We start from the raw sequence: 25,738 nt of genomic DNA on the forward strand, positions 1-25,738 counted from the left end.
TCCAGAAAGAGCAAGCCCCTTCTGTGAAAGGCTGAGTCAGTCTGATCTGTAATTGAGCTGGGCCAGGGCTCTGTCATAGCTTTAGTTAGATTCATTTCCCTGCTGCTTTCAAATGTTTTCAGAGTGAGATTAGGACTTCCCCTTCCACGAAGTCTGAGATCTGAGCTCTGGTGAGAATTTTGAGATCTTACTTGTACTTCAAAACCAAGCTAACAGGTATGAGAACTGAGGGAAATCTCTCCCTGCTCTACTACCTGGATGATAACTTTCTGATTTCTCTTTGCCTTTTGCCCCCTTGTTTCTGCCCCTCTGGAGATCTCCTCCAGCCCTTTTGTGCCTCTCAGTCGTTTGCAGATCCCTGGACTTTGTGAAAGCCAAAAATTCCTCAAGGAGTGAACCAGGCCTTTTATGGCTCTGGTGTCTGCCTGAGGCCTGGGAACACCGCTGCAAGGAGGGAAGGATGGAAAAAGGACCTGTGGAGAGGGTTTGGGCAGCTCCCTAGGAGCTCAGCCAAGAGTTTGGCTTTGTACATGGAGTGGTGGCAACTGCAGAGAATATTCAAGGGGTTACAAATGAGCACCTGAATTCCCCTGCCCCGCTTTCCTTCCAATAGCCAGGTAGATTTGTTTTCACCAAAAGAGACTTACCAACTGGAATTTTGTAGTTACGATATTAGCTATTGGTCCTATGTTTTTTACAGAACTAATTAATACCTCAGTAGAAGAGAAAATAAAATTTCCTTCAGTTTCTGAACTTAGTAATGCAGTACTAATCTCAAGCAAAGATGTTACAGTCCAGATTGCCTTGTTAGGAAGAAAGCATGGAGAAATCTGGAAAATAATGACAAACCAGCTGAAGATACAGATTCAATTTAATAAAACTTTACCACTCAAAAAGATGTAGAGGGAAATAATCTAAAGTTTTGGTGACATCTAGTTAAAGAGAATTTAAGGGATTGCAGTATTTATTTAATCAAAAACATTTACTGAGAGTTTTCTATGTACCAGACACTATGTGAATAAAATTTTTATGACTTTACTCTCATGGTGCTTGTGGATGGCAATTTTATTACTTTAAAGCATGTAAGTAACTTGAACTAGGCTAACTAATTATTGCATGCTATTCCCTTGGGGCAACTGTTTAATGAGTAGACAAGAACTATTGAAAAATTACCATGATTTTTGCATACAAACAAAGGCATTTTAACTGGAAATTAATTTGTTCTCTTAAGTGCTTAAATCATATTTCTTCAGATATTATCCACCCGATTCCTTTTCTTTTTTTTTTTTTAATTTTTTTTTTCCAACGTTTATTTATTTTTGGGACAGAGAGAGACAGAGCATGAACGGGGGAGGGGCAGAGAGAGAGGGAGACACAGAATCGGAAACAGGCTCCAGGCTCTGAGCCATCAGCCCAGAGCCCGACGCGGGGCTCGAACTCGGGGACCGCGAGATCGTGACCTGGCTGAAGTCGGAGCTTAACCGACTGCGCCACCCAGGCGCCCCCACCCGATTCCTTTTCTTGAGCAGTGCCCTTACCCTCTTCAATGGCAAAGATAAAGTTGAAGCTGACCTCTAGCCAGTTAGCACAGTGTTTTCAAAGAGTAAGGACTTATAAATGGTGAATGATAAAAAAGATTAAGAGGTCCAAGGGGCACCTGGGTGGTTCAGTCGGTTAAGCTGCCGACTTCGGTTCAGGTCATGATCTTTCGGTTCATGAGTTTGAGCCCCGAGTCGGGCTCTGTTCTGACAGCTCGGAGCCTGGAGCCTGCTTCGGATTCTGTGTTTCCCTCTCTCTCTGCCCCTCCCCCACTCACACTCTGTCTCAAAAATAAATAAAGATTAAAAATTTTTTTTAAAAAAGAGGTCCAAGAAAGCAGAATGATATTTTTAGTAGTTAGAACCAGTGCTTTGGTGCAAGAAGACCAATGAGGATGAGAGCCTTGTGGGAGTTACTTAAAACCTCAATTTACTCTTCTGTAAGATGAGGTAACAATGGTAGCTATCTCATGGGGTCCTTGTGAGGATCAAATTAAATATGTTTAAAAGACTCTCATGGTGCTTGGCACATACTAATGACTCAATGTTTGTCAATACTATTTATTTTTATTAGTAGAATGCCAAGAATTGCTTAGCATATCTGAGCAGAATTTTCTCTGCGAAAGGTATTGACATTGACCTCAGATTCTAAGACTGGAAGGGTTTCGTATGCAAATTGTCCATTGCTTTTGGAACCAGCAGCAAGGTAACAATTTGGGAATCCTAAGCTTTTTGCCCAATAAAACATTGACCTTGTTGTGTTGCCCTTCCCCAGCATGGTGAAGTTTCCAGAGTAACCTAATACGTTTTAGTTGTTGTTGTTAATAAACAAAGCAAACCTTAAATTTTAGCTTTTAAGTATATAAAAAAATCAATAGGGGTGCCTGGGTCGTTCGGTTGGTTGACTCTTGATTTGGGCTCAGGTCACGATCCCACACTGTGAGTTGAGTTCCTGGATTAGCGTGGAGCCTGCTTAACATTCTCTCTCTCTCTCTCTCTCTCTCTCTCTCTCTCTCTCTCTTTCTCTCTCTCTCTCTCTCTTTCTCTCTCTCTCTCTCTCTCTCTTTCTCTCTCTCTCTCTCTCTCTCTCTCTCTTGCTTTACCCCTCCCCTGTGCATTCTCTCTTTCTCTCTCTCTTAAAAACAGAAATAAAAAATAAATAGATGATTCTGAGGAATATAAATTAATGTTTATAAGAATTGTGACTGAACTGAAAACAAAATGATTAGACCTATGTGAAAGTACCTTCCCTTAGAATCTAAGCAAAGTCATGGAAATTTTTAGAATTAACCTACATAAATTCATTCCACAAAGAGGCAGTTCCATGGAAGTGTTCAGAGCTCTGTGGTTTTGTCTACAGGGTGCTGAAACTTTTGAACAATTCAAACAATTGGCCAGTATTTTTTAAAAATAAAATAAAATAAAAGCTGTTTTACAGATGGGCCCAGTAAGTTAAGACATCTGATCCAATGGCCAGCTGTGCCTGGGTGGACTTTGCCTGGATGTATCTTTTTAAATAGTTTAGCAATAATAGGGATTTGTGATAAGAGTAGCAAAGAAAAATAGACAAGTTGTATTTAATAAAGCTCCTAATAAATACAGTATGAAACTCTGCCAACACACACTTTATTTAAAAAAAATCGTCCAGGACTATTCATATTACAAAATGTGGTTAACTCTTGATTATGTATAAGAGATTATATACCGGTTCATTCAATACAGATTTATTGAATGCTGAATTCATCTGCTTGGGCTGACATAATAAAATACTATAGACTGGGTAGCTCCAACAACAAAAATTTATTGTCTCATTGTTCTGGAGGCTGGAAGTGTGAGATCAAGGTGCCAGCATGGTTGGATTCTTGTGAAGACTCCCTTCCTGGCTTGCAGACAGCTGCCTTCTCACCGTGTCTGTGCGTGGCAGAGAGAAAGGGAGAGAACAAGCTCTCTGGTGTCTCCTCTTATAAGGGCACTAGTCCCATCACAAGGGCCCCACCCTTATGACCTTACTTAATATTACTTACCTTCCAAAGGCCCCAACTCCAGATATTATTACACTGGGGCTTAGGGCTTCAACATACAAATTTTGGGGAAACAAAGTTTAGTCCCTAGCAAGTGCCTTCCTGTGGTTGGTACTGGAAATACAAATATTATCTCTGTCCTCCTGGAGGAGGGGAAATAGACAATAAGTGAATAAACAAGTACAGTCAATTGATTTCTGAACATGATGACTGCCTTGAAGGAAATGAAGGGGGTCTCCAGAGGGAAGATAATGGAGCAAGAGATGAGGAGGCCACTGGCACTTCTGATGATGAAACATTTAAGCTGAGACGAAGCAATAAGAGGGAGCCAAACACCAGAGACCAGCCAGGAGAAGGGTATTCCATAGAAGGGACCATGAGGGCCAAAGCCCTGAGGTGGCAGGGGCTTGCCATGCTCTAGGAGTAGACACAAGGCTTTTGTGATTTAAGGGTCATGAGTGACACAAGAGGAGATTGTAGTGGTAGCGAAGGGCTGGATTATCTGATTATCTCCATTTTTTTCTTTTAATTAATTAACTAATTAATTAATCTTTAAATTTACAATAATGATTTCAGGAGTAGAATCCAGTAATTCATCCCCTACGTATAACACCCAGTGCTCATCCCAACAAGTGTCCTCCTTAATACCCCTCCAGCAACCCTCAGTTTGTTCTGTGTATTTAGGAGTCTCTTATGGTTTGCCTTCCTCTCTGTTTTTATCTTGTTTTTCCCTCCTTTCCCTTATGTTCATCTGTTTTGTTTCTTAAATTCCACATATGAGTGAAATCATAGGATTTCTCTGACTAACTAATTTCGCTTAGCATAATACACTCTAGTTCCATTCACATAGTTGCAAATGGCAAGATTTCATTCTTTTTGATTGCCGAGTAATACTCCATTGTATATATATACCACATCTTCTTTATCCATTCATCCATTGATGGACATTTGAGCTCTTTCCGTACTTTGGCCATTGTGGATAGTGCTGCTATAAACATGGGGATGCATGTACCCCTTTGAAACAGCACACCTGTGTCCTTTGGATAAACATGTAGTAGTACAATTGCTGGGTCATAGGGTAGTCTTATTTTTAATTTTTTGAAGAACCTCCATACTGTTGTCCAGAGTGGCTGCCCCAGATTGTATTCCCACCAGCAGTGCAAAAGGGTTCCTGTTTCTCTGTATCCTCGCCAACATCTGTTGTTGCCTGAATTGTTAATTTTAGCCATTCTGACAGGTGTGAGGTGGTATCCCATTGTGGTTTTGACTTGTGTTTCCCTGATGATGAGTGATGTTGAGCATCTTTTCATGTGCTTGTTGGCCATCTGGATGTCTTCTTTGGAAAAGTGTCTATTCATGTCTTTTGCCTGTTTCTTCATTGGATGATTTGTTTTCTGGGTGTTGGGTTTGATAAATTCTCAATAGATTTTGTATTCTAACCCTTTATCTAATATGTCATTTGCAAATATCTTCTCCCATTCGTTGGTTGCCTTTTAGTTTTGCTGATTGTTTCCTTCACCGTGCAGAAGCTTTTTATCTTGATGAGGTCCCAATAGTTCATTTTTTCTCCAGTTTTGCTAATAATAATACCGAGGCATTTATTCGTACCTTGTTATGAGCTAAACTCAATCACCTACAGTACTGTAGAATGTCTGTTAATAATTCAGCTTCCTCAATTCACTTTGCCTACACTGATAACTTTTGACCCTAAGATGCTTAACCACCTATTTAGAAAGACTCAAGGGGTGCCTGGGTGGCTCAGTTGGCCAACTCTTGACCTCAGTTCAGGCCATGATATCACGGTTCATGGGTTGGAGCCCCATGTCATTGGGCTCTGTGCTGACAGCTCGAAGCTTGCCTGGGACTCTTTCTCTCACTCTGCCCCTCTTTCTCTCAAAATGAATAAACTTTTTTAAAAAGGGTATTTAAAAAGAAAGACTCAAGGTGTATAGTGTCATCACCAGCATGAGACAAGTCAAGCCCAGTCAGTTACCTGAGGCAGGTTGTCAGTCACCACACTGAGACCAGCTGGGGATAAGCAGCCATGCACAGTGGTGTGACCAATTAAACACTGACTTTGTCGGACTGGAGACTGTCCTGAGCTTAGGTGCAGTGTGACTTGCTAGAACTGAGGCAGCAAAATAGCCCATATAGAATTAATGCCCACATGGTTTGCCTGCCTCTGTAATCAAGCTCACCCTAACCCTAACTCAACAGGTGTATTTCCCTCCTCATTTGGTACAAGACATCTTTTATCTTGGCACAAGAGCCCAAGGATCTTTGTTTACAGCCCTGATGTTATGCCAATGACATTCTTGAGAGGTAGAAACTATTTGCTTCCTTGGGCTTTTGAGAAGTTCAATAATTTTCCCTAACTGACATCACCAAGTGTTCAGGAGTAGAATTCAAGTTCCTTCTCATCCAGAAAGGTACTTTCTTCTTTTTTTACTCTCTATTTATTTATTTTGATAGAGAGAGAGAGTGTAAGTGAGCACACAAGCAGAGGAGGGGCAGAGAGAGAGAGGGAGAGAGAGAATCCCAAACAGGTTCCACGCTGTCATTGCAGAGCCCAACTCAGGGCTTGAGCTCATGGAACCATGAGGTCATGACCTAAGCAGAAATCAAGAGTCAGACTCTTAATCGACTGAGCCACTGAGATGCCCCAAAAGGTAGTTTCTGTCTGCTTTCATGTGGTGTGGTGAAAGGGTTCGTGAAAAGTATGCGATGATAAAATGCAAAAGCAGCATATAAAATTGGCTGCTTTTGACCTCCAGTGTCTGCCGTCTGGAGGGTAAGGTTTAGTGACTTTTCTGGGCTGGGTACATTGCATGGATCCTCATCAATTCAACTGCTTGATTATAGAAAGTACTGAATATATTTACTAACATCTAAGTACTAACTGAAATGTTTAGTCATTGAGGGAAAGTCTGTATTGTTACTTAAGGGTCTGATCTAATAATGCAAATACTGAAAAGAGAAGGAATATTTGAAAATTCATGAGGGGCAGGACAAATGGATCATGTCATGTACCAATGCAGGTGTAGTCCCCATTTACACCAATGAGTCAGATGAAATCCGGAGAAACACAACAATTCTTTCAGCTTTATAGACCTGGAGTGTGGAACTTCTGATGCCAACTCTCAGGAACCAGTTGTTGCCCCAGGAGTGTAGAGACATTTAGTGAATGCAGTAACCTTTTTATTTAAAAAAATTTTTTTAATGTTTATTTTTTTGAGAGACAGAGAGATACAGAATGCAAGTGGGGGGTGGGGGCAGAGAAAGAGGGAGACACAGAATCCAGAGCAGGCTCCAGGCTCTGAGCTGTCAGCACAGAGCTCGACACAGGGCTTGAACTCATGAACCATGAGATCATGACCTGAGCCGAAGTCAGATATTTAACTGACTGAGCCACCCAGGTGCCCCAACAGTAACCATTTTAACTCTGCAAATATGCCCTTTGTGCTTTTTAATTCTTTAATGAACTGGACTATAATGTAGAACTATTAAATACCATTTGCTTGTATTAGAGTCTAATTAGATTAATAAACAACCAAATGAAGCTTTGTTTATTACCTTATATTTCAGTGTGCCATCTGAATGGGTATGGTTACCTTACGATGTGGTATTTAAAAGCCATGTACTTTGCTACATTTATTTGGATTGAGTTTACCACAAAGTGTTTTTACTTAAAAAAAACAAAAACAAAAACAAAAACAAAAAAACAGCCCAGGATTTAAGATGACACTGAACTCAGGAGTATATATTTCTTATTTTTTTAAACTTTATTTATTTATTTTGTGTGAGAGAAAGCACGAGCAGGGGAGGGGCAGAGAGAGAGTGAGAGAGAGACAATCCCAAGCAGGCTCCATGGTGTCAACACAGAGCCCAGCTCCGGGCTGGAACTCATGAACCGTGAGATCATGACCTGAGCCAAAGTCAGACGCTTAATGGACTGAGCCACCCTAGTGCCCCTGTACACACTTTCTTGAATAAATGATTTGTGCTTAGGCTTTTGCCCCACCCAGCCTTAGTCATTAGCTTTAAGATCAAACAGGACTTTACATTGGGAGGGATATCAATGAGGAAACCGTACAAATGGAAAATAGCAAAGATTTCAGCAGAAAATCTGGCTCAGAAGAGAAACTCTGAAAAGAAGTGGGGGGCCTCTCTCTGATTCTCACCTGTTAATCCTATAATTCTTTCCCTGGCTTCTCTTCCATTCGTACATTCACTCACTCATTCATTCAACTTATTGAGTGCCAGACATTGTCCTTTGGGAATTGTCATTAAGGAATCTTTTATTGACTTCCTCTTAGTCTGTGTTGTTTTCAAGAATGAAAGAAACAGCAACCAGTGACTTCTGGTATGTGGAACAGATGAGTCCCATTTAAACTTCCTTTCCCTGAATTAGCTCAAAGGGGCAGCCTGGCTCTTTCAGAACACCAATCCGTCTCCAATGCCCTTGGCCAGATATCCACAGAAGGCTCTGGCTCTGGGACAGGGCCAAGAAAAGACGAGGACTCTAACACTGAGCCAGATTCTCTACAAAATGTGTAAAAGAAGATCTGGAAATGTTTGTTGCCACCTTCAAAATGATGACCCCTGACTAAATGTTGCCATTGAGGAACGGCCACAGAAAGTTTCCCAAACTGTGTTCATGGGAGATTTGTTTCAGTGGTGGTGGCAGGTGTTTCTTCTGGTCTGGGGCTGGGGTGTAGCAAGGGAGGTACCTAGGACAGAAAACCTAAGGGGACACTCACTCTTGCTCAAGTGCTTTTGTGCAAGTGGGCGCTTTCTTAAGTGCTGTGTCCTACGTGCCTCCCTTGCCTAACCCTATTTCCGGCCTTGCAAGTAATTCTTTTTTTTTATTCCCCCCATTTCTTCCCCAAAGAATCCACTGGCAAATAAATTTAGAAAATATGGCTCGACATATACAGTCTGTTCTTCAATTCTCCATCTGCATTTTCTGGTTTATACTCAGTGCACAGCTGTCTCTTATGGGCCCTGAGAACTCCTGCAGTAAAGAAACCCTATAAGCCTAGTTAACCCTGCATTTCCCCAATGTATTTGTGGAATTATTTTTGCTTTTTAAAAGGAATACTTATTAACATCTCATGGGACCTTTTGGAAGTTGGTTAAGAGCTACCTCAGAATGGTTGCATATGGAACATACTCTATTTTGAAAACTTTTCTTTGTTGAGTAATAGCTATTTTCTATTCTGGTTTTGGGTTCATTTGCAGGTTGCACTAATTCCTCCAGCATCCGAATAAGGGAAGGGTTAGAATGTTTACTCATCCCTCCCAGTTCCCAGATTATCAATTCATTTATTCAACCAACATCAATTAGGCATCTACTATCATCTAGGAATCCAAAGGTGAGTGAAATAGAGTTCTTTATCCCTGAGGGACTAAGGAGGAGTGGAATAAGTCCAAATACAGTTTGATAATCGCTATAAAAGAGCAAAAGACAAATAAGAAAAGTGGCTCACGAAAATATCCTTTTATGATTACACCACCAGACTAAATTGGCTGCTTCCTAGAGAAGAGCTATTTACAATATTTTTCGATCTTATAACACCCAGCAGGGGCTATGCACATAAGAGATAATAAATATTTGTCAAGTGACATTTGAGAAAAAAAGTCTTACAATTTAATTGATGTACACTTGGTTGTAGTATCTATTAGGGATCCTTGGAAGAGGATCCCTTGCAAGAGGGATCACATTGAAAAGAAAAAAATGAAAAGTGTGTACTGACCCCTCTAAGTTTCTGTTTCCCTCTCCATAAAATAAGGATAAAGGCACTAATTTCATGGGGTTCTTGAGAGGACAAAATGAGAAGGTACAAAAAGCAGCTGTGTTCCCTGGCATGTCAATAAGCTACAGTTATATTATGACTACAATACAGTGTGCTTTTTATCCACAAAGTTGCTAAAAATGGCCCACTCTGATTTGACAGAGGTCACCTAGAGCTTTATACAGTTTCATCCATGGTCTCTCCTTGTTGAGAACACTGTTTTGAAAGGCTGGGGTGAACACATGTATCCCTGGGTAAGACTGCACACACGCAGACACACACACACACACAGACACCATACCACACCCACTACCAACACCACACACGTACAACACCACACACACACTTGCACAACCGAATACATAACACACACATACCCCACACCCCAGTACACACACCACACCACACATACAGCGCTGCCCCCAAATGCATACCACACACACACCACACCACACAGACAACACACACACTACAACTCACCCAACACACACATACCACACATCCAGTCATACAACACGATACGTAATACACACACACCCTCCCTCCACACTCCACAATACATACACCAAACCACATACAGGGCTCTACCCCCCAAAACAGACCACACACACACTTACACAACACAATATACAATACATATACAACACACTGCTTCCACAATATATACAAAACATGCACAACCCTACCCCTAAATACACGCCAGAAGCATACACTGCACACACACACCTGCGTGCATATACGCACCATCCCTCCCCCCAAAGGCACTAACAGTAGCTCCCTAAATAATCTGATTTCCCCAATCTTCAATGTAAACTTGCTGTGAAAGAGTCAGGTTGGTCGTTCCTCTGAAGGCTGTTTTGAGACACAAAGCAGGCAGGGTAACTAGAAGAAGAAAGCCGTGAGCACCCATCAGCAAGACCAAGGACACATTACTTCCGGTTAGCTTTAAATTCCTCGGCCGGCTCTCTGTAGTGTTCTCTTTGGACACGTCGCTGATTTCTGCTGGATCATATAATTAGCTGAATTGACTATCATCCCCACTAGTCTACATGCTCCCTGAGAAACAGCTTTGAGCCACATTCACCATGATATCGCTGGCTACTTACCCTTGTAGTGTTTTCTAAATTGGAACAGGCATTCCAATTGCACGAGTGACTTGAAAAAAAAGTACCGATTTTCTCCCAAATCTCAAGGAAAGGGACACAGTGAGCTCTGTTTACAAGCCTTTTTGGGAGATTTTAGGCAGCCAGTGTGGTGTTTGGGATGCATGGCCCCAGAGTGCTGTGCTCCAGGTCTTACTCATGATTAGCTTTCATGCAAAAAAAAAAAAAAAAAAAAGAATAATGTATGAGAATGCAAGGACTTGACAAATAAGAAGGCGTTTTGCCGGGTGCCTAGATGGCTCAGTCTGTTAAGCATCTGATCCGTTATTTTGACTCAGGTCATGATCTCACAGTTTGTGAGATAGAGCCCCATGTTGGGCTCTGTGCTGATGGTGCAGAGCCTGCTTGGGATTTTCTCTCTCCTTCTCTCTCTGTCCCTCCTCTTTGCTCTCTCTCTCTCTCTCTCTCAAAATAAATAAACATTAAAAAAAAAAAGAAGGCATTTTGCAGAGGTGTGTGTGTGTGTGTGTGTGCGTGCGTGTGTGTGCATATGTGCCACATGATTTACAAAATAGAGATTGGTCTGTAGTACAAGATGTTGCCTGTGTCCAGGACCAGGTGACCCAGAAGCCAGAAGATCACCAGAGGAAACTGGTACCACAGGGTGGCAGTAACTTGAAGAAGCCTGAAGCAAAGCGGATCCCTCCCATTTTGCCTGAGTCTCACCCCATAAAACAGCACAGCTACCAACTGCAATAGGCTTCATTCTTTTGGTTGCTGGTTACAGGCAGCCCCAGGTTTACATCATCCTGTCCAAAGGATCCTAGAGGAGAGTAAGAGATTTTCTCTCCAAGAATCCACAAGTAAAATATTAGGAAAGGAGCCTGATTGGTCCAGCTAAGGTCACTTACCTTTCCCTGGCCTAATCACTGTGGCCTCAAGGCTGGAGTGTATTGCTGGCCAATCCAACTTTGGCCAGGGGACAGGGTCCTGCGATCAGCAACCCTGACGGAAGCACCTGGAGGGGAGGCAGCAGTTCCTTGAAGGAATGGTGGCCACTCCCAGAAGATCTCAAAGGGATGGCTGTGGGGATGAAATACATGTCTGCTCCCAGCCATGACTCTGATCTGCTCTAACCTCAGGTGGTCAGCTAGCTCCAAAAGGATGCAGTCCATCCCCCAGGTAAAGCTTCTTAACCCTCTCTGTTGAAGAGACTTTCACCTTCAAGTAGCCTTGAAGACTGTGTGTTTTTATTTCCTTGCATCTAGAGTCAGAGCTCAAAGCAGGTATGGTCAGTCTAAACATCTTTTGGAAGTCTACTGTTCCAAAGAAAATATCTTGAACTGTATTATCCCCATTTGATGCCAAAAATTATGGTTTCCCCCTCAAATTTTTATTTTGAAAAATCTTGAACCTACAGAATACTTGAAAAAACAGTATAATCAACATCCGATTTAACAGATTTAACAATTGTTAACATTTTGTCACACCCATTTGATTTCTCTCTCTTCTCATGTGTATGTAGAAAGATAGAGACCTACACAAAAATAAAAATATTTCCTTTCTTTTTTCTTAACCAGTTAAGAGATGGTTGCAGGTATGATGACACTTTACCCCTGAACACTTCTATCTACAAAGAAGACATTCTCCCACATAATCTGTAGCTAATTGATATGTTCAAGAAATTGAACATGGTTGTACTATTATTACCTAACATATAGTCTATATTCAAATTCCCCCCAAGTGTCTCAGTAATGTCCTATAAAGTAATTTCCCCCAGCTCTGGGATCCAATCAAGCATGACACATTGCATTTTGTTGTCTTATTTTTTTAGTCTCCTTTTTTGTCTTTCATGTCATTGATATTTTTGGATCCCAAGCTCCAGTGGCAAATGTTCCTTAATTTGGAACTCTGAGTCTTTCCTTATGATGAGATTCAACATTTTTGGATGGAATACTATGTACTTCTCAGTGTATTCCCTCAGGGGCACATGATATCAGTGTGTGCAATTATTGGCCATGTGAACATGTGATCACTTGATTAATCTAGTACCTGCTAAGTCTATCATTATAACAATACAGTTTCCTTGTATAATTAATAAGTAATTCACATACGATCATGTGAATACCTTGTTTTCCAACAACCTTCCACCTTATGGTGATTTTTTGTCTGAGTCCATTATTACTATGGTGATTGTAAAATGGTTATTTTTCTATTTCTTCTATTTCTCCCACATTTATTAGTTGGTATTATTCTGTTAAAAAGAAGCTTTCTCTCTACTCAATATTAATTTTTATTTTTATTAGCAAGATGGACTAGTGGATTTTTAAAATTTAATGTGTTACAATCCATTTCTATTTTTATTCATTCTGCTGCTCATAGTGTCTGAAATTTGGCCAGCGAAAGTACCTTCATGGTGGCTCCTCTGTCCTTTGGAGATACCATATCAACTTTTGAAAGTGTCTTTAGTGTCTGGAAGATGTTCCATAATGGCATTGTATTTTCTCTGCTTATCCTGGAATCGGCCATTTCTCCAAGGAGCCCTGATTCTTTTTTTGGTGTTTAGAAATCAAGGTATAGGTGGTGGGTGTACCCATTACTATTGGAATGACACTGCTTCCACATTCAGTAGAATAGAACCTGGGAATACATGTATGTATATACATGCACATACACACATATACCCCCACATATCTATAGCTATTTCTATGTCTGTCTACACATATTAAAAACTGTGAAATCATACTGTTAGCCTCAGTTCCAAGCAAACACCACAGGATTCATGCTATTCTTCTCCCTTTCCATGTTTTACAACTCTGTTCTTGAACAGTGAAATAGATATATAGATATTTATATAGAAGATAACATTTAATCTTGCAAACACTGTGCTATATCCATAGAATGGAATTCTGCTTGGTAAAATAGAGGAATGCGCTAATGCTCAATGTGGATTAATGGATGAATCTAAAAAATTATGTTGACCAAAAGAATCAGACACACAAAATTCAGACATGTATATTGGGTACATTGTATATTCCATTTATACAAAGTCCAAGAATAAGCAAAGCTCATCTATGGGGATAGAAATCAGAAAAAGTGGTTGTGTCTGGAGATAGTGGGAGAATTGACTTGAAAGAAACACAGGGGAACTTTCAAGGGTGATGGAAATGCTCTAGATCTTGTTCTGAGTGGTGGTTGCACAGGTGTATTCAATTGTCAAAATTCATTGAACTGAACACTTAAGATGTGTACAGTTTAATGTATCTAAATTATCTTGATAAAAAGACAAGTATAAAAATATGAAAAATAGCTCTTAAATGAAATGTCACTCTTAATAAGAAAATGCAAATTAAAACAGCACTGAAATACCACGTTCACTTATTCAAATGGCAAAAATAGGAACTTGACAATACACGCTGTTGGTGAGACCATGGGTAAAATAGGCAATAATATCTAAAAATTTCTGGGGCACCTGGGTGGCTCAGTCGGTTGAGCTACTGACTTTGGCTCAGGGCATGATCTCATAGTTCATGGGTTCGAGCCCCACATCGGGCTCTGTGCGGGCAACTCGGAGCCTGGAGCCTGCTTCAGATTCTGTGTCTCCCTCTCCCTCTTCTCCTCCCTGGTTCATGCTCTCTCTCTCAAAAATAAATAAATATTAAAAAAAATTTTAATATCTAAAAATTCCTAATTCCTAAAAGTATCTAAAAATATTTTTAAATAGCTGTATTTGCCCTTTGCTCCATCTCACTTCTGGGAATTTATCCTGACTATATAGTCTGCTGCTAAGTTTCCATATAGACTTGAGTCTGTTTCTGGATTTCCTATTCTTTTGTGCTGGTCTGTCTATTTACGTTATAATATTATACAGTTTTAATTATAGAGGTTCATAGTAAGTTTTAATGTCCACCAGGGCTAGTCCTCCCTCCTTGCCTTTCTTTTTCAGTTTTTCTAGCTATTCTTGTGTGCTTTATATTTAAAATATGGGTGAAGTTTAAAAGCAACTTGTCCAGCTCTAGAAGCAAAAGTTTAATGGTATTTATTTTTATTTTTCATTTTCTTTAAATCCAAGTTAGTTAACATACAGTTTAATAATGGTTTCAGGAATAGAATTTAGTGATTCATCACTTACATATAACACCCAGTGTTCATTCCAACAAGGGCCTTCTGTAATGCCCATCACCCATTTAGCCCATCCCCCTGCCCAACACCCCTCCAGCAACCTTCAGTTTGTTCTCTGTATTTAAGAGTCTCTTATGGTTTGCCTCCCTCTCTGTTTTTATCTTATTTTTCCTTCCCTTCCCTTATGTTCATCTGTTTTGTTTCTTAATTTCCACATATGAATGAAATCATGTGATATTTGCCTTTCTTGGACTGAATTTCACTTAACATAATACATTCTGGTCCCAACCACATTGTTGCAAATGGCAAGATTTCATTCTTTTTGATCACTGAGTAATATTCCATTGTATATATATACCACATCTCTTTTATCCATTCCTCAGTGGATGGACTTTTGGGCTCTTTCTATACTTTGGCCCTTGTTGATAATGCTACTATAAACATTGAGGTGCATGTGCCCCTTCGAATCAGCATTTTTGTATCCTTTGGATAAATACTTAGTAGTGCAATTGCTGGTCATAGGGTATCTCTATTTTTAATTTTTTGAAGAATCTCCATATTGTTGTCCAGAGTGGCTGCACCAGTTTTCATTCCCACCAGCAGTGTGAAAGTGTTCCCCTTTCTATGCATCATCATTTACATCTGTTGTTTCCTGGGTGGTTAATTTTAGCCATTCTGACAGGCACAAAGTGGTATCTTATTGTGATTTTGATTTGTATTTCCCTGATGATGAGCTATGTTGAGCATTTTTTCATGTGTCATTAGCCATCTGGATGTCCTCTTTGGAAAAGTGTCTGTTCATGTCTTTTGCCCATTTCATCACTGGATTATTTGTTTTTTGAGTGAGTTTGATAAGTTTTTTTTTTAAATAGATTTTGGATACTAACCCTTCATTTGAATTTTTTTTTTCAACGTTTATTTATTTTTGGGACAGAGAGAGACAGAGCATGAACGGGGGAGGGGCAGAGAGAGAGGGAGACACAGAATTGGAAACAGGCTCCAGGCTCTGAGCCATCAGCCCAGAGCCCGACGCGGGGCTCGAACTCACGGACCGCGAGATCGTGACCTGGCTGAAGTCGGACACTTAACCGACTGCGCCACCCAGGCGCCCCTTACTAACCCTTCATTTGATATGACATTTGCAAATATCTTCTTCCACTCCAGCGGTTGCCATTTAGTTTTGATTGTTTCCTTCTCTGTGCCGAAACTTTTTATCTAGATGAAGTCCCAATAGTTCATTTTTGGTTTTGTTTCACTTGCTTCTGGACACATGTCTAGTAAGAAGTTGCTGTGGCCAAGGTCACAGAGGTTGTTCCCTGTTTTCTCCTCTAGGATTTCAATGGTTTCCTGTCTTACATTTAGTTCTTTCATCCATTGTGAGTTTATTTTTGTGTATGGTGTAAGACAGTGGTCCAGGTTCATTCTTCTGCATGTTGCTAACTAGTTTTCCCAGCACCATTTGCTGAAGAGACTGTCTTTTCTCCATTAGATATTCTATCCTGCTTTGTTGAATAGTAGTTGGCCATACATTTGTGGGTCCATGTCTGGGTTCTCTATTCTGTTCCATTGGTCTATGTGTCTTTTTTTTTTGTGCCAGTACCATACTGTCTTGATGATTACAGCTTTGTAATACAACTTGAAGTCCAGAATTGTTATGCTTCCACTTTGGTTTTCTTTTTCAACATTACTTTGGCTATTCGGGGCTTAATGGCATTTCTATTGGATTGCATTACATTTATAATTTAGGGATAAGTGACATCTTTATGATGGGGCATACTTTCCAAAAACAAGGGATGTCTTTCCGTAAAGTTTACTTTTACATCTTTCAGGAGTGTTTTAAAGATTTCCTCATAGAACTGTTACACATTTCTTGTTAATACCCAAGTATTTTAGCTTTGTTGTTGTTGCTGTTGTCATTGAGGCTTTTGTTTTCAAAATCTCTTCTAATTGGTTATTCTTTGTCAATATGAAGCTATTGATTTCTGTGGGTTAGTTTTATATCCTGCTATATCATTGAATTATTTTATTATTTAAGTTTTATCATTGAATCTCTGGAGTTTTGCATATCTACTATCATATCATCTACATAGATCATTTTACTTCCGCTTTTCTAATTCTTATGCCTCAAATTGCTTCCACCTGTCTAATTTCATTGGCTGATACTTCCAATATTGTGTTAAATAGTAGTAGAGATAGTTGGCATCCTTACCATACTTTAGTGGTAACATCTCTAATGTTTTCCAATTAAATAAAAAGCTGGCTTTTGGACTTAGGTATGCTTTATTATATTAAGGAAATATCTATCTTCTTATTTTATTGAGTATTGGAATGAATATTGAATTTTATCAAAAGCCTTTGTGGCATTTAGGGAAACAATCATATAACTTTTCTTCTTTAAAAAAATTTTTAATGTTTATTTATTTTGAAAGACAGAGAGAGAGACAGCATGAGCAGGGGAGGGGCACAGAGAAGAGGGAGACACAGAATTCGAAGAAGGCTCCAGGTTCCAAGCTTTCAGCACAGAGCCCGACGCAGGGCTCAAACTCACAAACTGTGAGATCATGACCTGAGCCGAAGTCAAACGCTTAACGGACTGAGCCACCCAGACACCCCTAACTTTTCTTCTTATACTAATATGGTGAATTATGTTAAAGGATTTCCTAACACCAAACCATTTTTGCATTCCTAAAATAAATTCCGCTTGATCATGATATATTTTTAAATGAGGTGTTTTGTGGGTTTTTTATGCATCAATATTCATAAGTGAGTCTGATCTTTAGGTTTTTGGTGTGCGCTATATTTATTAGGTTTAAGTATAAATGTTAATCTTTATAAAAAATTTAGAAGTTTCTATTTTCTATGCTCTGGAATAATTCATATAGCATTGGGATTATTCAAATTTGAAAGTTTGATAGAAATCCCCTGTGAAATCATCTGAGTGTGGTGATTTTTTATGGGGTAGTTCTTTGAAATAGTCCTTAATACTCCTATGAAAATTTGTCTGCTTAAACATTTTCTCTCTACTAAGGTCAGTTTTGTAAAACTGTATTTCTAGGAAGTTATCCATTTCATCTAAGTTTTCAATTTTATTTGTGGAGGATTGTGAGTATGGTCTCATGATTTAAAAAATTTCCTCCCTTTTAAAACTTTTCACTTTTCTTTTTTATTTATTTATGCCTTTTTGTCTTCTTGATTAGGTTGGCTAGTGGTTTTCCTCCACTTCCAAGGAAGTATTTTTTTTATTTATTAATTAGTTATACTATTTTTCTGGGGTTTTTACCCTGTTAATTAATATGTATTACTTCTTTCCTTGCGCTTTCTTTTGGTTGACTTAGTTGTTGGTTTTCTAGCTGTTATCAGTTGGCATTTCATTCGCTTGTTTTCTGTCTTTTATTATTATTTACATAAGTATTTAAGGCTATGAATTTTCCTCTGATCGCTGCTCTAATGTATCCTATAGTTTCTCATATGTAATACTTTCATTATTATCATTTTTTAGAAATCCTGCTTTTGTGGTTTTTACTTCCACTTTCGTTTACTTTCCACTTTTGTTTAATCGAGTGCTTTAATTTTCACCTCTAAAGGTCTTTAAAATATTTTGTAGTTTTATTGTATTGAGGTCACAATAATGTTTTAAATTACTAGTTAAAACATTTTTCTCTGGAAATATTAAATTAAAATTAATATGAAGAAGATGTACTAATTCATCTGGTGACATCTTGTAGCCCCTGGCTTATGAGCACATATTTAGTATTTTCTGGTCATACTTTTTAACGGATAGAACCTTCTCATAATGTTCTAATGTTACTTTCTTATCAATAAAACTATTTGATTAAAATAGTCTGGATAGGGCACCTGGGTGGCTCAGTCGGTTAAGCAACTCACTTCGGCTCAGGTCATGATCCCACGGTTTGTGGGTTCGAGCCCCACATCAGGCTCTGTGCTGACAGCTCAAAGCCTAGAGCCTGCTTTGGATTCTGTGTCTCCTGCTCCTGCTCTCTCTCTCTCTCTTAAAAACAAATAAAAAAAATTAAAATAGTCTGGATAAATCAAGCCATATTGTCAACCTAAAATATGTATGTGTGTGTGTGTGTGTGTGTGTATATATATATATATATGGTATGTGATATATTATATATATTATATGTATTTTTTCTTATGGCTCAATATTTTTATGAGAACTAAATTCCTACCTTTTTTTTCAGTCCACTGAAAATATTTGCTCTCTTCAGTCTTTGTTTTCTGTAGGGTCAAGGTCATGTAAGGGGCTACAGTTCTGCATTAAGGACAAAGTGATGGTCGTATATACCACAACCTAGCACAACACCCAACCATTAGTGTGTTCAATAAAAATTTTAAAAATCGATGAACAAATGAATGAATATACTTCATATAGATTATAATTTACTTACTTTCGCAAAATAATATCACTCTGATAGATCATCAAGTAGTTAAGTATGAATGCTTTGATCTTACTGCTAATAACCCCTTTCCTATCACGCTTATAATCTAGGTTTAATGGGTTGGGGTGCCTTATAACTTAAGTACAGTGTGTTGAAAAGAGCATTTTCAAGGGTGAGTACAAGAAGACTAGAGTTTTCTCAGGCTAATGAGAAGGAAGTAATTTCTCAGCCTGTCTTAAAATAACAACTCATACACTTTTTCAATTGATGATACAAAAAAACAACTCTTGAAAGGATCAGTGTTGGAGAGAAAAGATGGCTTCACACGTCACTGAATCTTTTCCCCAGGTAAGGGTCTCTAGACAGAATATGGAAGGAAACATAGTTTTATTTTATTTTTATTTTATTTTGTTTTGTTTTATTTTATTTCATTTCACTTTATCTTATTTTACTTTATTTTATTTTGGAAGTATTTTATTTATTTCATTTCTTTTTCTTTTTTTTTTTTTTTTAAGTAGGCTCCATGACCAACATGAGGCTTGAACTCATGACCCTGAGATTAAGAGTCATGCTCTATTGACTGAGCCAGGCACCCCTGGAATATAGTTTTAATAAGCAAAAACCTCAGAATTATGTGGCAGTGTGTTGCATTTGATAGCCTCCAGTTAACCATGCCTTCTGGTATTTATACCCTTGAATAGCTCCCTTCCTTGAATCTGAGCAGGCCCTGGGACTCACTTTAGCTGACAGAATATGGTGGAAGTGATGCTATGCAAGCTCCAGGCCTAAACTTTAGAAGGCCTGACAACTTCCACTTCACTTTTGGAACCAGACACCGTGTTGTCAACAGCCCAAGCCACATGAAGAAGAAACATAGAGGAGTACCAAGGGACTCCAGGAGCGAGCCATCTTGGATATACCACCATAGTTGAGCTTCAAAATCCTGAGTGGGCAAATTATGGCTTTCAGTCAAATGTGGCCTACCACCTGATTTTGTAAATAAAGTTTTATTGGAACATAGCCATGCCCATTCATTTATATATCATCTGTGGCTGCTTTCTCCCTACAGTGGCAGCACTCAAGAGTCACGATAGAGCCCTTACAACTTGCAAAGCCTGAAATATTTTCTGTTTGACCCTTGGGAGGGAAGTTTGCTGACCCCTATCCCAGATGGTTGCAGCCCCAGCTGACATCATGTGAAGCAGAATGCCCACCTGAACCAAATCAACCCGCAGAATGCTGAATGCTAGCCAAATGGTTTGCTGTCTGAAATCATTAAGTTTTGGGATGGTTTGTTATACAGCAACAACTGAAACAAATGATAAAATCTGATATCTATATTTTATAAGCTTGATGATTTCATGGCTTAGCTTTTTACTTTCTTTCCTTTTTGCTTAACTTTTAGTATGTTCTATTGAAATTTTTCTAATTTGTCTCAGTCATGTGTCACTGAAACCTCTCTCACCAAGGTCAACACACTCCTTGTTACTAAATCCATTGGATGTTCTTCAGTCGTCATGTTGTTTTAGACTCTTGGTCAGCATTTGACACTGATGGCTATTTCTTTCATCTTGAAACACTTCCCCTTTTATTTGTTTAAATCATAACCTCCTACCTTTCTTTTGTCTTCTATGAAGTTCTTTATCAATTTCTTTTTAGGGGAGCTGATCCTCTATCTACCACTTAATGTTATAGTTCCTCAGGATTCCTTCCCTTCTTAGACTTCATTCAGCATTTAACTAATAGATATTGAGCCTACTAAACACTAGGCACTGTTCTAAGTTCGTGGGATCTGTCAGTGAACAAAATAAACAAAAACTCCCTGCCCTGGGAGAAAATTTGAAATGTATACATAATAAAATACATTATTACAAAAGCTTGAATTTAATGTATGTTTTAGAAAAGAAAAGAAAATGGGATTAGAGAGTATGGGGTGGGGGGGGAGGATTTAAAGAAAGGTGGTCAGAATAGAGATCTGAATCATCTAACTCAGAAAGCATCTCTTTGAGATGATGACATTTGAACAAAGCCTTTGAAAAAAAGTGGTAAAGAAGCAGGCATGTGGATATATAGAGAAAGAACATTCCAGGCAGAGGGAGCAACAGTGCAAAGACAGTCAGGCAAGGAACGTGCCTGCAGTGTATGAGAACAGGTCAGATGCCCCTGTGATGGCAATGAGCAAACAGTAGGAGATGAAGTCTGAGAGAGAATTGTCTCCAGATCTTGTAGGGCCTTGTAAGCCACTGTCAAGACCTTGTCTCTTCTCAGTGAGATGGGATGTCACTGGGGCGTTTTGAGGAGATGAATCAAGTTATCAAGGAGACCACTCTAGCTGCTCACTTGAGAGGGGAATGGGACTGGCAGTAATGGCAGCAGAGCCTCCGAGAGGGCAGACCAACAGGGTGCAAGCAGAAACCAAGAGGAGTGCTAGTGTCTTCTCACTCGACACGCTTTTCCTGGACTATCCAAGGTACTGGTGCTGCCATATTTCTAATTATCATTCATGTGCTGCTACTCCCAGGTCTATTTTTCCAGCCCAAATCTCTCTCCTGAGTTTCAGACTCACATATGCAAAGACCTGCTGGCCATCTCCTCTCCCTGTATTCTGTAGGCACCTCAGACTCTATTGTTTCCTCTAAAGCCTTTGTCCCCATCTTGTTTCCTCTGCATCACCACTAAAGCCATGCAGCCACACCTTCTTGTTAAAGGCATTCTTTTTAAGAGGCCACTGCTAACACATATGTTAGTGAACAATCTTTGCTGGCCTATAAATGCTTTGGGTTCCATTAACACGTCATTATGGTTTAGTTTATCAGATTTTTCTGCCTATAATGGTGGCGTGAAGGATAAGACATAGGATAGATAGGTTTTGATTGGGACAAGATGATGGAATGCTCTCTTAGGAGACAGTTCAGGGCAAGGCGCCATATTGGGAGAGGGTACTAAATGCCCTGAAGACAGAGGATGGAACTGCAAAGGGAATTTTCTACATTTCACAATTTTGCCCAACAGAGGCACTGTCATTATGTATTATGAAGACACATAATTCTGAAATTGTCACTTTTGTTACAAATAGTACATTTATCACATAGCAAGAGTTGGGCTCTGTATATATCACAGACTTTGAATTTGTGAATTCAATTTTCTACCATCTCTCGCAGGAATTTTTTTTGTCCACTCCCCATTATAATTTTAGAATTTAGCATTCATTCTTTTGACTTTTAGCAAAGAAACCAGTTTTGTTCTGGAAAATATTTTGTCAGAGGGTGTGTGATGCCTTTTTCCATGATCTTGTTTTTTTTTTTTTTTTTTTTTTTTTTAATTTGTAAAGGAGGTTAAGAAATATCTTAATCTTTTCTCTTATAAATTTTTTTTTAAATAACTGATACAAGGGAAGTAAGTCTTCCTAGGTTATATTTTTCCCATATTATACTTATGTGTGGGAAAGAGTCTTGTAAAAACCATTAATGTGAAACTAACTAGGCCAATGAGAGCTATTATTTTTTATTAGAAAATCAGCTGCAAAATGAATGTTTAAAGGCAAGCTTAGCATAGTTAAAAATGTAATTAAGTCTCATTCCTTGACACTTGAAAGCTCTGTCTTATTTATTCATCATATTCAACAATATTTATCAAAGGCTTGCTCTGTCCCAGGCAGCATGCTTTTGCTAGGGATAGAGTATAAACAAAACAGAGAAGGAGCTTAATTCTAGTGGGGAAGGCAGACAATAAAACAGTAAAAATAATTACTACTTGTAATAAGTGCTAGGAAGGAAATAAACAGAGTGGTGTTGGAGGAGAGAGAGAGAGAGGCGAGAGAGAGAGGTAGACCCCCAGACAGACATGGGGAGGCTGCTTGAAGAAGGGCCTCTCTGAGATAGATGAATTTGAGTCCAGTACTGAAGGGTGAAATGGAGGCTGCCAAGAGAGCTAGGAAAGCCTCCCTGACAGAGGGCCCAACAGGAACAAAGGCCTAGAGGCCAGAAGGTCTTCGTGTTCAAGGAACAGAAAGGAGGCCACCATGGCCACAGTGAAGTGACCAAGAATGACAGAGGCACAGGACAGGCAGCCAAGAGGGGTGGGAGCCAGATTGTGCACAATATGTATGCCTTGGTAAGGAATTTGGGTTTTATTCTGAGTGTGATGGCCAGGCCATGAAGAGCTTCTGCAAAGGAATGTGGTGACCAGATGCTGTTTTTCTCTTTCTAAAAAAAAAAAAAAATTGTGGCAAAACATACATAACATAAATTGTACAATTTTAACCATTTTAAGTGGACAATGCAGTGGCATTAATGTATTCATAATGTTGTACAACCATCACCACTACTCATTTCCAGAACTTTTTCATTATCCCAAATGGAAATTTCCGTACCCATTAAAAGTTACTGTGGGCTACCTCAGCTGAGAATCATTTTTTGTTCTTTTAACTTTTCTATACCCATTATGATTTTTTTTAGGCTCTCCCTAGGTAGAGACTGTAATGGCGACTCCACAAATTCTGTCACTAAATCTTGTCCTCAGACCTGTAGTCCAGACTGGAGCCCAGGGGAGTGCAAGCTGATGCTTCTGGTTGGGGGTGCGTGGGAAGTAGCAGCTGGATTTTAGACCAGTTCCAAGCAAATAATCTTCGTCGTGTCAAAAATCAGCCACACCACTGTGGAAAATAGTTTGGCAGTTTTTCAAAACATTAAAACAGGGGTGCCTGGGTGGCTCAGTCGGTTGAGCGTCTGACTTCGGCTCAGGTCATGATCTCACGGTCTGTGAGTTCGAGCCCCGCGTCGGGCTCTGTGCTGACAGCTCAGAGCCTGGAGCCTGTTTCAGATTCTGCGTCTCCCTCTCTCTGACCCTCCCCCATTCATGCTCTGTCTCTCTCTGTCTCAAAAATAAATAAACATTAAAAGTTTAAAAAAAAAACATTAAAACATAAAACGATCATATGACCAGCAATTCCACTCCTAGGTACCTACCCAAGAGAAATGAGAACCTGTGTTCCCACAAAGACTTGCACATGGATGTTCATAGAAACTTTATTCATAATAGTCCCAAATGGAAACAACCTAAGTGTCCATCAACCATTGAAGGGGGAGACACAATGTGGCATATCCATGCAATGGACTACTTTATAGCATCCAAAAGGAACAAGCCTCCAACACGTGTTCCATCATGGAAGCTCAGAGACATGATGAGTGAAAGAAGCCGTACACAAGAAAGCACGTATTGTATTTGGATGAAATATACAGAAAAGGCAAATTTATAAAGACAGGCGCTAAATGAGAACGTGTGGTTAGAACAGGGAAGAGAAATCAATAGTAAATGGGCATGCGAGATGGATCTGTCTTGGGTCAGTAAGATGAAACTATACTTAACACGGATTTATGATTATAGTTGTATCACTTGGTAAAGTTACTAAATATCATTGATACACTTGATATGGGTGAATTTTATGTATATAGTCTGATACTTAATGCTCTTTGGAAGATAAAAGATGCTCTGCTGGACCAATGTTGAGACCTTTTTTTTTAAAATTTTTTAAATGTTTTATTTTATTTTTTAAGAGACAGAGAGGGGCAGAGAGAGAGGGAGATACAGAATCCAAAGCAGGCTCCAGGCTCTGAGCTGTCAGCACAGAGCCAGATGCAGGGCTCAAACCCAGGAATGGGAGATCATGACCTGCGCTGAAGCTGGATGCTCAACCGACTGAGCCACCCAGGCACCAATGTTGAAACTTTTTTATTGAGCAGAGTGGGAGGGAAAACCTGTCCTAACATTGCTGACATCTTGCTTAATCTGCGAAGATCTTATTTTGAAAGGTTCTCAATCTCTCTATTTTAAAAAAGAATTACAGCCTCTAAGGCCATTTTTTAAAATGTTTATTTATTTATTTATTTATTTAGAGAGGGTGCATGAGAGCAAGCGCATGAATGGGGTAGGGGCAGAGAGAGGGAGAGAGAGAGAGAGAGAGAGAGAGTCCTAGGCAGGCTCCGCACAGTCAGCACAGAGCTCCACGTGGGTTCCATTCGTTATGAGATCACGACCTGAGCTGAAATCAAAAGTCAGCCGCCTAACTGACTGAGCCACCCACGCACCCCTCTCAGGCCATTTTTTTTAAATGTGAATTATTTCAGTTTTACCCAATAACTGCAATTCTTATTTCTGTCAGTTTTTCCTGACCAAGATTCAGGATCTGAAATAATTTCTGTTCCCTGAACTATTTATGTTTGCCGCCATGAAAATTGGTTATCCCAAAGATTACTGATGAAGATTTCACTGTTGGTGATATAATGGGTTTGAGGAATTTGTTTTTTAAACTTTCAGAGAGGCATTTGTTCCTCAAAAGGCTAGAAGGTTCTGACAAATACGATGAGGTGGGTAGCGGAACCCTTCATAAGAGAACTTGACCGATGTTTGCTAAAATCCTGTTCTTGGCTGTTATTGAAAACTATCTTCGAATTAATTTTAGTTTTATAGGGTATGGTAGGAAAAGAAGGGCTATTTTACTAAAATATTTTTGTAAAGTATCATTTTAGAAAGAATTCAAGAACAAAGGCCTATGGTGTGATCTTGGGTAAGTCTAATTATTTCCATTTCCCCTCTTTTTCATCTATACCGTGGGGACAGAATCTACCGAAATAAGGCAACATACAGAAGCACCCAGAACAGAGATTGCCAACAGTTGTTGCAAATACAACTCTATAGTGTTTTGTTTTGTTTTGTTTTTATTCTCATGGAAAATACTATTGGCAGTAGTTTGTGCGG

This window comes from Puma concolor, chromosome A2 (assembly GCF_028749965.1).
Source record: "Puma concolor isolate L17-30 chromosome A2, mPumCon1.1.hap2, whole genome shotgun sequence".
Lineage (NCBI taxonomy): Eukaryota > Metazoa > Chordata > Mammalia > Carnivora > Felidae > Puma > Puma concolor.